The following is an 11561-nucleotide window of genomic DNA, read 5'->3' on the forward strand; positions in this document are numbered from 1 at the left end:
TGAAAAGAGAATGAAACTGCTTTGACAGTAGTTCAGACTTCCCATTTCTTGACTTGCCAATTTGCTCCCTGAATTAGCTTATACAAGTGACATGAACAGGGCCTTGACCTAAGCACGTACCTGAAAGCCTGTCGCCACCTCTAGAAATTAAATTCACAGCAGCTCAAAACATTCATTTTGAAAGAGAATATTTCAAGTGAGTCCAAGTTTAATTTCAATAAAGAAAGCTGTATAAAATGACACGCTGCACATTTGGGTAACCAGCATGACTCTTGTCAGTGAAGAAGTGGAATGGTTCTGTTGCAATATACTATCACCCTGGCAAGCTGCTACGAGGAAGAGTAAACAATATGATTAGGTTTCAGCAAAAATGTATTAGTTCAGGGTGTGCACCTCAGATAGACTTAAACTTACACACCCTGGTCTGTGAGAGTAGTGCCCTATCCATTGCGGCATTGAGGGTAATCTGCAAGACAGAGTTCCAAAATCATCCTTTCATCTCAGTTCATGGCCACATACAGTATTTCTGCAGTCATTCGTTTCACTTTTCTGTCTTTAATTAAACTGACCATTTTAAACCTCCGGCACCCACCACTTCAATCTTACCGTTTTTGTGCTATCACAAACACAGAAAGCCTATCACCACCTCTACGAACATATTTCAATCAAACCAATATATATCATTCAACAATTATGCCTCTGTATCAATATTACTACAACTCGAGACAGAAAGGAATTAAAAAAACAATCTGCCCATTTGAATAACCAGCAGAGTTTTTAGGACGTACAAACTGGAATGTGACAATTTCAGAGTTCCTCATTCATAAGAAGTCTGTGAGATAGTATCTAAGAAAGATCTCAAGTTTATAGCAAAAATGGTTGTAAGGGTGATTTATACCACACAATTGCAACTAGGTGCCTCAATCTGCAAGAGACCAGTCCTTGACAGATTAGACAACTGGGGCAACAGCAAAGGCAGCAATTGTGTCAATCCTTTATGATTCTTCTCCAGTAGTATATTTTTTCTGAGGGACAATTTGCATTTTTCCTGGAGAAAATCATAGAGCTTCTACGCATGCATAGTTTCTGCTTTCTGCACGCACACACTCCCAGCGCTGCATCTACCCACAGTTCTGTTAAGAATGATTGTGCTGTGTCATATTGTTGTATACGTATTGCATATCCGTGGCGTTTATGAAGAGGTACTTTGGTATGGCAGAAAGACAGAAAAGTAGCAATGCTGAAGGCATAACGTGACTGATTGTGCAGTTTGCATTGGGCTTTCTTAATGAGTGAGAGTGAAAGGAGTATTGTAAGAGTGTGTTTCCAGTTTGTATGTAAAGATAAGTTGGGTGCTGTGAGAAAAAGACTCAACCATGAAGCGACTCAAAGCCTCAATCTTCTGATCCAAAGTCAGACACCTTATCCATTAGGCCACATGGTAACTGACTGCAATATGTTTGGGTGTTTAGGGTTAGGTGGTATGAATGGATGTGGAACATATCAATTACAGGTGCGCAGGACAGGATCCCATACCGTTCTTCATCTTCTTTCCATCAAAGGAGTTTTTTCAAACAATATCTAGATAATTTCCAAAGTTTCCTATCTTATGATGTGCTTTTTTGCCGTTAATCCTCCTTTCTTCTTTTATTGAATATTCTGTTTTATGATGCAATGGTATTTTTGGATTATTTGAAAAGAGAATGAAACTGCTTTGACAGTAGTTCAGACTTCCCATTTCTTGACTTGCTAATTTGCTCCCTGAATTAGCTTATACAAGTGACACGAACAGGGCCTTGACCTAAGCACGTACCTGAAAGCCTGTCACCATCTCTAGAAATAAAATTCACAGCAGCTCAAAACATTCATTTTGAAAGAGAATATTTCAAGTGAGTCCAAGTTTAATTTCAATAAAGAAAGCTGTATAAAATGACACGCTGCACATTTGGGTAACCAGCATGACTCTTTTCAGTGAAGAAGTGGAATGGTTCTGTTGCAATATACTATCACCCTGGCAAGCTGCTACGAGGAAGAGTAAACAATATGATTAGGTTTCAGCAAAAATGTATTAGTTCAGGGTGTGCACCTCAGATAGACTTAAACTTACACACCCTGGTCAGTGAGAGTAGTGCCCTATCCATTGCGGCATTGAGGGTAATCTGCAAGACAGAGTTCCAAAATCATCCTTTCATCTCAGTTCATGGCCACATAGAGTATTTCTGCAGTCATTCGATTCACTTTTCTGTCTTTAATTAAACTGACCATTTTAAACCTCCACCACCCACCACTTCAATGTTACAGTTTTTATGTTATAATAGGGCTTTGGAACTTTTGGCAAGTGGACAGAAGCAATCAGAGAACCACATGACAATACATACTCTTTTGCCTGATACCTTTCACAACAAACTGCTCTTGGAAAAAGACGTTAACCGGTCCTTGCTCTCAGACAGACTCAGAAAGCCTATCACCACCTGTACGAACATATTTCAATCAAACCAATATATATCATTCAACAATTATGCCTCTGTATCAATATAACTACAACTAGAGACAGAAAGGAATTTTTAAAACAATCTGCCCATTTGAATAACCAGCAGAGTTTTAAGGACGTACAAATTGGAATGTGACAATTTCAGAGTTCCTCATTCATAAGAAGTCTGTGAGACAGTATCTCAGAAAGATCTCAAGTTTATAGCAAAAATGGTTGTAAGGGTGATTTTTACCACACAATTGCAACTAGGTGCCTCAATCTGCAAGAGACCAGTCCTTGACAGATTACACAATTGGGGCAACAGCAAAGGCAGCAATTGTGTCAATCCTTTATGATTCTTCTCCAGTACTATACTTTTTCTGAGGGACAATTTGCATTAATCCTGGAGAAAATCATAGAGCTTCTACGCATGCATAGTTTCTGCTTTCTGCACGCAGACACACTCCCTGCACTGTGTCTACCCACAGTTCTGTTAAGAATGATTGTGCCGTGTCATATTGTTGCATACGTATTGCATATCCGTGGCATTTATGAAGAGGTACTTTGGTATGGCAGAGAGACAGAAAAGTATCAATGCTGAAGGCATAACGTGACTGATTGTGCAGTTTGTATTGGGCTTTCTTAATGAGTGAGAGTGAAAGGAGTATTGTAAGAGTGTGCCTCCAGTTTGTATGTAAAGATAAGTTGGGTGCTGTGAGAAAAAGACTCATCCATGAAGGGACTCGAACCCTCAATCTTCTGATCAGAAGTCAGACGACTTATCCATTAGGCCACATGGTCACTGACTGCAACATGTTTCGGTGTTTAGGATTAGGTGGTATGAATGGATGTGGAACATATCAATTACAGGTGCGCAGGACAGGATCCCATACCGTTCTTCATCTTCTTTCCATCAAAGGAGTTTTTTCAAACAATATCTAGATAATTTCCAAAGTTTCATATCTTATGATGTGCTTTTTTGCCGTTAATCCTCCTTTCTTCTTTTATTGAATACTATGTTTTATGCTGCAATGGTATTTTTGGATTATTTGAAAAGAGAATGAAACTGCTTTGACAGTAGTTCAGACTTCCCATTTCTTGACTTGCCAATTTGCTCCCTGAATTAGCTTATACAAGTGACATGAACAGGGCCTTGACCTAAGCACGTACCTGAAAGCCTGTCACCACCTCTAGAAATAAAATAAACAGCAGCTCAAAACATTCATTTTGAAAGAGAATATTTCAAGTGAGTCCAAGTTTAATTTCAATAAAGAAAGCTGTATAAAATGACACGCTGCACATTTGGGTAACCAGCATGACTCTTTTCAGTGAAGAAGTGGAATGGTTCTGTTGCAATATACTATCACCCTGGCAAGCTGCTACGAGGAAGAGTAAACAATATGATTAGGTTTCAGCAAAAATATATTAGTTCAGGGTGTGCACCTCAGATAGACTTAAACTTACACACCCTGGTCAGTGAGAGTAGTGCCCTATCCATTGCGGCATTGAGGGTAATCTGCAAGACAGAGTTCCAAAATCATCCTTTCATCTCAGTTCATGGCCACATAGAGTATTTCTGCAGTCATTCGATTCACTTTTCTGTCTTTAATTAAACTGACCATTTTAAACCTCTACCACCCACCACTTCAATGTTACAGTTTTTATGTTATAATAGGGCTTTGGAACTTTTGGCAAGTGGACAGAAGCAATCAGAGAACCACATGACAATACATACTCTTTTGCCTGATACCTTTCACAACAAACTGCTCTTGGAAAAAGACGTTAACCGGTCCTTGCTCTCAGACAGACTCAGAAAGCCTATCACCACCTGTACGAACATATTTCAATCAAACCAATATATATCATTCAACAATTATGCCTCTGTATCAATACAACTACAACTAGAGACAGAAAGGAATTTTTAAAACAATCTGCCCATTTGAATAACCAGCAGAGTTTTAAGGACGTACAAATTGGAATGTGACAATTTCAGAGTGCCTCATTCATAAGAAGTCTGTGAGACAGTATCTCAGAAAGATCTCAAGTTTATAGCAAAAATGGTTGTAAGGGTGATTTTTACCACACAATTGCAACTAGGTGCCTCAATCTGCAAGAGACCAGTCCTTGACAGAATTCACAAGTGGGGCAACAGCAAAGGCAGCAATTGTGTCAATCCTTTATGATTCTTCTCTAGTACTATACTTTTTCTGAGGGACAATTTGCATTATTCCTGGAGAAAATCGTAGAGCTTCTACACATGCATAGTTTCTGCTTTCTGCACGCACACACTCCCTGCACTGAATCTACCCACAGTTCTGTTCAGAATGATTGTGCCATGTCATATTGTTGAATACGTATTGCATATCTGTGGCACTTATGAAGAGGTACTTTGGTATGGCAGAAAGACAGAAAAGTAGCAATGCTGAAGGCATAACGTGACTGATTGTGCAGTTTGCATTGGGCTTTCTTAATGAGTGAGAGTGAAAGGAGTATTGTAAGAGTGTGTTTCCAGTTTGTATGTAAAGATAAGTTGGGTGCTGTGAGAAAAAGACTCAACCATGAAGGGACTGGAACCCTCAATCTTCTGATCCGAAGTCAGACACCTTATCCATTAGGCCACATGGTCACTGACTGCAATATGTTTGGGTGTTTAGGATTAGGTGGTATGAATGGATGTGGAACATATCAATTACAGGTGCGCAGGACAGGATGCCATAGCGTTCTTCATCTTCTTTCCATCAAAGGAGTTTTTTCAAACAATATCTAGATAATTTTCAAAGTTTCATATCTTATGATCTGCTTTTTTGCCGTTAATCCTCCTTTCTTCTTTTATTGAATACTCTGTTTTATGCTGCAATGGTATTTTTGGATTATTTGAAAAGAGAATGAAACTGCTTTGACAGTAGTTCAGACTTCCCATTTCTTGACTTGCCAATTTGCTCCCTGAATTAGCTTATACAAGTGACATGAACAGGGCCTTGACCTAAGCACGTACCTGAAAGCCTGTCGCCACCTCTAGAAATAAAATTCACAGCAGCTCAAAACATTCATTTTGAAAGAGAATATTTCAAGTGAGTCCAAGTTTAATTTCAATAAAGAAAGCTGTATAAAATGACACGCTGCACATTTGGGTAACCAGCATGACTCTTGTCAGTGAAGAAGTGGAATGGTTCTGTTGCAATATACTATCACCCTGGCAAGCTGCTACGAGGAAGAGTAAACAATATGATTAGGTTTCAGCAAAAATGTATTAGTTCAGGGTGTGCACCTCAGATAGACTTAAACTTACACACCCTGGTCTGTGAGAGTAGTGCCCTATCCATTGTGGCATTGAGGGTAATCTGCAAGACAGAGTTCCAAAATCATCCTTTCATCTCAGTTCATGGCCACATACAGTATTTCTGCAGTCATTCGTTTCACTTTTCTGTCTTTAATTAAACTGACCATTTTAAACCTCCGGCACCCACCACTTCAATCTTACCGTTTTTGTGCTATCACAAACACAGAAAGCCTATCACCACCTCTACGAACATATTTCAATCAAACCAATATATATCATTCAACAATTATGCCTCTGTATCAATATTACTACAACTCGAGACAGAAAGGAATTAAAAAAACAATCTGCCCATTTGAATAACCAGCAGAGTTTTTAGGACGTACAAACTGGAATGTGACAATTTCAGAGTTCCTCATTCATAAGAAGTCTGTGAGATAGTATCTAAGAAAGATCTCAAGTTTATAGCAAAAATGGTTGTAAGGGTGATTTATACCACACAATTGCAACTAGGTGCCTCAATCTGCAAGAGACCAGTCCTTGACAGATTAGACAACTGGGGCAACAGCAAAGGCAGCAATTGTGTCAATCCTTTATGATTCTTCTCCAGTAGTATATTTTTTCTGAGGGACAATTTGCATTTTTCCTGGAGAAAATCATAGAGCTTCTACGCATGCATAGTTTCTGCTTTCTGCACGCACACACTCCCAGCGCTGCATCTACCCACAGTTCTGTTAAGAATGATTGTGCTGTGTCATATTGTTGTATACGTATTGCATATCCGTGGCGTTTATGAAGAGGTACTTTGGTATGGCAGAAAGACAGAAAAGTAGCAATGCTGAAGGCATAACGTGACTGATTGTGCAGTTTGCATTGGGCTTTCTTAATGAGTGAGAGTGAAAGGAGTATTGTAAGAGTGTGTTTCCAGTTTGTATGTAAAGATAAGTTGGGTGCTGTGAGAAAAAGACTCAACCATGAAGCGACTCAAAGCCTCAATCTTCTGATCCAAAGTCAGACACCTTATCCATTAGGCCACATGGTAACTGACTGCAATATGTTTGGGTGTTTAGGGTTAGGTGGTATGAATGGATGTGGAACATATCAATTACAGGTGCGCAGGACAGGATCCCATACCGTTCTTCATCTTCTTTCCATCAAAGGAGTTTTTTCAAACAATATCTAGATAATTTCCAAAGTTTCCTATCTTATGATGTGCTTTTTTGCCGTTAATCCTCCTTTCTTCTTTTATTGAATATTCTGTTTTATGATGCAATGGTATTTTTGGATTATTTGAAAAGAGAATGAAACTGCTTTGACAGTAGTTCAGACTTCCCATTTCTTGACTTGCTAATTTGCTCCCTGAATTAGCTTATACAAGTGACACGAACAGGGCCTTGACCTAAGCACGTACCTGAAAGCCTGTCACCATCTCTAGAAATAAAATTCACAGCAGCTCAAAACATTCATTTTGAAAGAGAATATTTCAAGTGAGTCCAAGTTTAATTTCAATAAAGAAAGCTGTATAAAATGACACGCTGCACATTTGGGTAACCAGCATGACTCTTTTCAGTGAAGAAGTGGAATGGTTCTGTTGCAATATACTATCACCCTGGCAAGCTGCTACGAGGAAGAGTAAACAATATGATTAGGTTTCAGCAAAAATGTATTAGTTCAGGGTGTGCACCTCAGATAGACTTAAACTTACACACCCTGGTCAGTGAGAGTAGTGCCCTATCCATTGCGGCATTGAGGGTAATCTGCAAGACAGAGTTCCAAAATCATCCTTTCATCTCAGTTCATGGCCACATAGAGTATTTCTGCAGTCATTCGATTCACTTTTCTGTCTTTAATTAAACTGACCATTTTAAACCTCCACCACCCACCACTTCAATGTTACAGTTTTTATGTTATAATAGGGCTTTGGAACTTTTGGCAAGTGGACAGAAGCAATCAGAGAACCACATGACAATACATACTCTTTTGCCTGATACCTTTCACAACAAACTGCTCTTGGAAAAAGACGTTAACCGGTCCTTGCTCTCAGACAGACTCAGAAAGCCTATCACCACCTGTACGAACATATTTCAATCAAACCAATATATATCATTCAACAATTATGCCTCTGTATCAATATAACTACAACTAGAGACAGAAAGGAATTTTTAAAACAATCTGCCCATTTGAATAACCAGCAGAGTTTTAAGGACGTACAAATTGGAATGTGACAATTTCAGAGTTCCTCATTCATAAGAAGTCTGTGAGACAGTATCTCAGAAAGATCTCAAGTTTATAGCAAAAATGGTTGTAAGGGTGATTTTTACCACACAATTGCAACTAGGTGCCTCAATCTGCAAGAGACCAGTCCTTGACAGATTACACAATTGGGGCAACAGCAAAGGCAGCAATTGTGTCAATCCTTTATGATTCTTCTCCAGTACTATACTTTTTCTGAGGGACAATTTGCATTAATCCTGGAGAAAATCATAGAGCTTCTACGCATGCATAGTTTCTGCTTTCTGCACGCAGACACACTCCCTGCACTGTGTCTACCCACAGTTCTGTTAAGAATGATTGTGCCGTGTCATATTGTTGCATACGTATTGCATATCCGTGGCATTTATGAAGAGGTACTTTGGTATGGCAGAGAGACAGAAAAGTATCAATGCTGAAGGCATAACGTGACTGATTGTGCAGTTTGTATTGGGCTTTCTTAATGAGTGAGAGTGAAAGGAGTATTGTAAGAGTGTGCCTCCAGTTTGTATGTAAAGATAAGTTGGGTGCTGTGAGAAAAAGACTCATCCATGAAGGGACTCGAACCCTCAATCTTCTGATCAGAAGTCAGACGACTTATCCATTAGGCCACATGGTCACTGACTGCAACATGTTTCGGTGTTTAGGATTAGGTGGTATGAATGGATGTGGAACATATCAATTACAGGTGCGCAGGACAGGATCCCATACCGTTCTTCATCTTCTTTCCATCAAAGGAGTTTTTTCAAACAATATCTAGATAATTTCCAAAGTTTCATATCTTATGATGTGCTTTTTTGCCGTTAATCCTCCTTTCTTCTTTTATTGAATACTATGTTTTATGCTGCAATGGTATTTTTGGATTATTTGAAAAGAGAATGAAACTGCTTTGACAGTAGTTCAGACTTCCCATTTCTTGACTTGCCAATTTGCTCCCTGAATTAGCTTATACAAGTGACATGAACAGGGCCTTGACCTAAGCACGTACCTGAAAGCCTGTCACCACCTCTAGAAATAAAATTCACAGCAGCTCAAAACATTCATTTTGAAAGAGAATATTTCAAGTGAGTCCAAGTTTAATTTCAATAAAGAAAGCTGTATAAAATGACACGCTGCACATTTGGGTAACCAGCATGACTCTTGTCAGTGAAGAAGTGGAATGGTTCTGTTGCAATATTCTATCACCCTGGCAAGCTGCTACGAGGAAGAGTAAACAATATGATTAGGTTTCAGCAAAAATGTATTAGTTCAGGGTGTGCACCTCAGATAGACTTAAACTTACACACCCTGGTCTGTGAGAGTAGTGCCCTATCCATTGCGGCATTGAGGGTAATCTGCAAGACAGAGTTCCAAAATCATCCTTTCATCTCAGTTCATGGCCACATACAGTATTTCTGCAGTCATTCGTTTCACTTTTCTGTCTTTAATTAAACTGACCATTTTAAACCTCCGGCACCCACCACTTCAATCTTACCTTTTTTGTGCTATCATAGGGCCTTGGAACTTTTGGCAAGTGGACAGAAGCAGTCAGAGAACCACATCACAATACATACTCCTTTGCCTGATACCTTTCACAACAAACTGCTCTTGGAAAAAGACGTTAACCGGTCCTTGCTCTCAGACAGACACAGAAAGCCTATCACCACCTCTGCGAACATATTTCAATCAAACCAATATATATCATTCAACAATTATGCCTCTGTATCAATATAACTACAACTAGAGACAGAAAGGAATTTAAAAAACAATCTGCCCATTTGAATAACCAGCATAGTTTTAAGGACGTACAAATTGGAATGTGACAATTTCAGAGTGCCTCATTCATAAGAAGTCTGTGAGATAGTATCTCAGAAAGATCTCAAGTTTATAGCAAAAATGGTTGTAAGGGTGATTTATACCACACAATTGCAACTAGGTGCCTCAATCTGCAAGAGACCAGTCCTTGACAGATTACACAATTGGGGCAACAGCAAAGGCAGCAATTGTGTCAATCCTTTATGATTCTTCTCTAGTACTATGCTTTTTCTGAGGGACAATTTGCATTATTCCTGGAGAAAATCATGGAGCTTCTACCCATGCATAGTTTCTGCTTTCTGCACGCACACACTCCCTGCACTGCATCTACCCACAGTTCTGTTAAGAATGATTGTGCCATGTCATATTGTTGTATACGTATTGCATATCCGTGGCATTTATGAAGAGGTACTTTGGTATGGCAGAAAGACAGAAAAGTAGCAATGCTGAAGGCATAACGTGACTGATTGTGCAGTTTGCATTGGGCTTTCTTAATGAGTGAGAGTGAAAGGAGTATTGTAAGAGTGTGTTTCCACTTTGTATGTAAAGATAAGTTGGGTGCTGTGAGAAAAAGACTCAACCATGAAGGGACCCGAACTGTCAATCTTCTGATTCAAAGTCAGATGCCTTATCCATTAGGCCACATGGTCACTGACTGCAATGTGTTTGGGTGTTTAGGGTTAGGTGGTATGAATGGATGTGGAACATATCAATTACAGGTGCGCAGGACAGGATCCCATACCGTTCTTCATCTTCTTTCCATCAAAGGAGTTTTTTCAAACAATATCTAGATAATTTCCAAAGTTTCATATCTTATGATGTGCTTTTTTGCCGTTAATCCTCCTTTCTTCTTTTATTGAATACTCTGTTTTATGCTGCAATGGTATTTTTGGATTATTTGAAAAGAGAATGAAACTGCTTTGACAGTAGTTCAGACTTCCCATTTCTTGACTTGCTAATTTGCTCCCTCAATTAGCTTATACAAGTGACATGAACAGGGCCTTGACCTAAGCACGTACCTGAAAGCCTGTCACCACCTCTAGAAATAAAATAAACAGCAGCTCAAAACATTCATTTTGAAAGAGAATATTTCAAGTGAGTCCAAGTTTAATTTCAATAAAGAAAGCTGTATAAAATGACACGCTGCACATTTGGGTAACCAGCATGACTCTTTTCAGTGAAGAAGTGGAATGGTTCTGTTGCAATATACTATCACCCTGGCAAGCTGCTACGAGGAAGAGTAAACAATATGATTAGGTTTCAGCAAAAATATATTAGTTCAGGGTGTGCACCTCAGATAGACTTAAACTTACACACCCTGGTCAGTGAGAGTAGTGCCCTATCCATTGCGGCATTGAGGGTAATCTGCAAGACAGAGTTCCAAAATCATCCTTTCATCTCAGTTCATGGCCACATAGAGTATTTCTGCAGTCATTCGATTCACTTTTCTGTCTTTAATTAAACTGACCATTTTAAACCTCCACCACCCACCACTTCAATGTTACAGTTTTTATGTTATAATAGGGCTTTGGAACTTTTGGCAAGTGGACAGAAGCAATCAGAGAACCACATGACAATACATACTCTTTTGCCTGATACCTTTCACAACAAACTGCTCTTGGAAAAAGACGTTAACCGGTCCTTGCTCTCAGACAGACTCAGAAAGCCTATCACCACCTGTACGAACATATTTCAATCAAACCAATATATATCATTCAACAATTATGCCTCTGTATCAATACAACTACAACTAGAGACAGAAAGGAATTT

The sequence above is a fragment of the Pleurodeles waltl genome, chromosome 4_1, assembly GCF_031143425.1.
Source record: "Pleurodeles waltl isolate 20211129_DDA chromosome 4_1, aPleWal1.hap1.20221129, whole genome shotgun sequence".
NCBI classification, from domain to species: domain Eukaryota; kingdom Metazoa; phylum Chordata; class Amphibia; order Caudata; family Salamandridae; genus Pleurodeles; species Pleurodeles waltl.